Source organism: Ailuropoda melanoleuca, chromosome 6 (assembly GCF_002007445.2).
Source record: "Ailuropoda melanoleuca isolate Jingjing chromosome 6, ASM200744v2, whole genome shotgun sequence".
NCBI lineage: Eukaryota > Metazoa > Chordata > Mammalia > Carnivora > Ursidae > Ailuropoda > Ailuropoda melanoleuca.
Genome location: NC_048223.1, coordinates 99,457,854 through 99,461,571, shown reverse-complemented (window position 1 = coordinate 99,461,571; position 3,718 = coordinate 99,457,854). Strand labels below are relative to the sequence as shown.

At 43.9% G+C, this 3,718-nt stretch overlaps 2 protein-coding genes and 1 long non-coding RNA gene across 3 annotated transcripts in view; 1 reads left to right on the top strand and 2 right to left on the bottom strand.

Annotated features, from left to right (window-relative positions):
- Positions 1-3,668, bottom strand: LOC117802731. Its single transcript, XR_004626229.1, has 2 exons — positions 2,986-3,668; positions 1-2,469 (listed from the first exon to the last, which is right to left on the bottom strand). It is a non-coding gene; the product is annotated as an uncharacterized LOC117802731 (long non-coding RNA).
- The window catches only part of PI4K2A (phosphatidylinositol 4-kinase type 2 alpha), a 42,460-nt gene that overhangs the window by 11,179 nt on the left and 27,563 nt on the right, over positions 1-3,718 (bottom strand). The window lies entirely within an intron of this gene.
- Positions 1-3,718, top strand: part of AVPI1 (arginine vasopressin induced 1) — a 43,194-nt gene that overhangs the window by 19,400 nt on the left and 20,076 nt on the right. The gene's annotated exons all lie outside the window — the stretch shown is intronic.

Genomic DNA, 3,718 nt, shown 5'->3' with positions numbered 1-3,718 from the left:
TTTTTTTTTTTTTTTTTTTTACTTAATTGTTTTGCAATCTGTCAGCATCCTCCACTGCTTCAAAGACCATAGAACACAAAACTCAGGGTAGAGAATGAAAAGGAGGTTCCAATTGGAGTGAATTGTGCAGGATTTAAGAGACACCTGCCCTGGCTGGTTCGTCCTGTGTTTCCTTCGATTCTTTGGATTAGAAGCTGCCTCTCATGCACACTGAAGTATCTGGGGTAAAATGTCAAATTATCCACAACTTACTTTCAAAAGATTTGGCCAAAAAGGAAACATATCAATCTACTGACCTAAGGAGAGACAAATTACACAGGCGTATTAAAGAGAGAAACTGCGTGGATATGTAGAGATGGGTATTACTCCGACGGATCATCTATGGAGATACGAGCAAACAGATACCGAGATAAAGCAAGTGTGGCTAACCAAGTGTAATAACTGGTGAATCTAGGAAAAGATCCTACTCTTTACTGAGGTTTGAAAGTTTTCAAATTAAAGAGTTGACAAAAATTTGATAGCAGGTACGTGATGCTAAAGAATAAACATGGTCTTTGAATACGCCAGTTAGAGAGGCTCCACCTCAGACCCTGCACTCTAACACCTGGTGTGGCTCAGTCTTTCCAGCGAGCAACAACTTCTGTCGCCTAACTCCATCTCTCTGGGAGTTGTGACTCTTCCCCCTGGCTCAGGGCCCTCATACAGGCTCTGTGATTAGGCTCAGGTAGGTAAAGGGTTGTGATCGCCTTTCCCTGTGCTAGATCAGACTTCTGGAAGGCAAAGGCTCATTTTGCTTCAGTGGGTGACTGGTAAGCTAATAAGGATGTGACTGATCATGTTGGCCAGCTACCTGCTGAAAGGAGCTGGACACTCACGAAACCTGGCAGTGTTTCAGAGGTAGGCACTCTAGGTTGTAAGGGGCCAAAAGGCCCTCAAAGGACATTACGGGCACAAAATGGAGAGAAAGATAAAATTACACTCTCCCATCTCCCCACCTTTTGCCACTCTAGATAACATCCCTAACTGGATATAAGAGAGGAGGGTTGCTGTGGTTTTGGCAAGGGACTGAATTGGAAAGGGATTAGGGAAGATAGTACAATAGGAACAGAGGCACAGCCTACATAAACTTGAGAAGTTAGTTCCTTTATGCTGAGTTCCATAATACCACAGTACATCATGTGGTTTTTAAGGTTTCCAAAAATTCTGCCAGCTTAACTGGGCCCTTACATGACCTGAGTAATGTAGAAAGACCGCGTTATTGGTGTGCAAGCAGCTATAACAACCACAGCTCTTAAAAGCTCTGTATGTCCCATTTCCATGGAAACATGGACTCAGTAAGCCCAAGAGTTGCTCTCACCAGAAGCCTTTACCAAAACGGTAGGAAGAGATAAATGCCTAATTACAACTAGAAAGACCTTCCTGTCCTTTAAAGATGTGAAAAGCTGCCTTTTCTATACACAAAATCATAAAACAACTAATGCATACTGAGAACTTCAATCCATCAAGCACTACTCCAAATCACTTACTTCATAATCATTATTTCATAATAACCCTATGATGTAGGTGCTGTTATAAATCCCATGTTACACATGGAGAAACTAAAGGAAGGACAGATTAAGCAACTTCTCCAAGACCTCAGAGCCAATAAATGAGAGAGCCAGGATTCAAACACAGGCACCATGACCACTGTGCCCCTTAACCACTAGGCCATCCTGGATCTCTTTAAAGCGATAAGAATGTTAGTGCCCTACGGAGTTTTAAAATAATTTTTCAGGCATAGTCTTTACTATATTTTGGAAGATCAACAATGCCCTAGGGGTTTCCTTAGCTCTCCTTGAAGGTGAAGTGGAGAGAGAAGAAATAATACGACTCGTAGCCATAATAACAAAAATTATAACCATAGCCAATATATGAGTACTAACCACACGCCAGGTAACTGTCTTTACTAAACACTTGATATGCATTATCTTACGTAATCCTCTGGCCAACTCTGCAAGGTGTTGTTATTGTCACATTTTATAAACAAGGAAGCAGAGGCTCTTTCCTGCCCAAGGCCGCAGAGCTTGTAAGTAGTGAAGAAGTCTGACTCCAGAGGCTAGCTCTTAACCACAAGGGCATAGGGCCTGCCTTGAACAACCTGACAGGCCACTGGGTAAATTTACCAATGAACTACCCAACAACTGGCACAGAGCTGAGCACATAGTGTCTCACCAAGCACTGGATACCATGGAAGAGGTGGGAGATTTGAAAGGGCTCCGTGTCCTCTCCCACGTGCTAAGACAGAGTCATAAATAAGCACGGCATAGACTCAAAGGGTGTAAGACACAAGCTTTACGCATTTACTCAACATGAGCATATGACCTCCCAGAGAGATACCAGGGATGACACCAGAAGAAGTCCCAGGCTTACCTGTCCCCGCATGACAGCAATCTGCTTATGGAACTGGCCCCTGTCGAAACCAGGATCTTTCTGCAAAAGGGCAGGAGATGGAACCTGCATGAATCCCTCAGAAGAACCCATTTTCTTCCCCCAAACAGAAACTTTCTAATAAAGAAAGCTTACATGAGGCTTATGAGGCTTAGTGAAATTAACTACCACCCCAAGAACTCTCTGTTGCACAGATGGCGAAAGAGAGAACAAGTAAATATCTTGTCCTGAGTCTCATTATTAACTCTAAAGAACTCCAGGCTCTAGCGCTCCATCTGCAAAGGAGAGCTCTGCAGACACACTGCAGCCCCACGACATGCAGGATAACCCACGGTGATTCACCACGGCTGGCAGTTTTTTGTTTTTGTTTTTTTTTTTCAAACCGACCCAAACTAGGTGTTGCTGTCCACATGTGGGAATCTTGCTTGCTCTTCATTGGCTGACATAAGTCAGAAAAGTGTTAGCCATTCTCCCTTGGCTTGTATCAGGAGCCATTAGAAAAGCCATTAGAAATTCCTTCTTCCATATAGTTATAAGGTTGAGGCTCCCAGGGCTAACCTTGAAGAGTTCATATAGGTCCTCCTCCAAGTCCTTGACGAAGTTAGGGTCCGATATCTTTGGAAGAATCAGATCTTTGATCTCCTGAGAGAACGGGACTTTTGCCTGGGGCAACCAGGCCCAGTAAAAGGGATCTGAAAAGAAGAAAAGCACAAAGCAAAGCTGCCCATCTACGTCCTCTACCTATGAGAGCACTGCAAAAGGCAGAATGCCTCTCTCATGTGATGTACAACAGGAAAGAAAATCACAAGGGATGTTAATCCTAAAGGCTACAGAGTAAGTGGAGGAATTAGGATTCAAACCCAGGAATGCACAATCCCAGAGCTGGTGCTCTTTCCCAGACATTATGTGACTTTCCAGTGACTTGCCACTGAGACATTCAGATGCTCCTTCTGAAAAGACAGACTGGTACTACAAAGGGGCTAGTGACCCCCTACTTGTATCTCTCTCTCTTTCTAATTGTTTCTCAGTTATAACAGGACAGGGGCTGACTTCCAGGATGTCAACAAGGAAGACAGAACACTGACAAAAGCTTATATTTAGAAACACAAATAGTGGCGCGCCTGGGTGGCTCTGTTGTTAGGCGTCTGCCTTCAGCTCAGGGCCTGATCCTGGGGTCCTGGAATCGAGTCCCGCATTGGGCTCCTGGAGCCTGCTTCTTCCTCTCCCACTCCCCCTGCTTGTGTTCCTCTCTCTCTCTGTCAAATAAATAAATAAAATCTTAAAAAAAAAA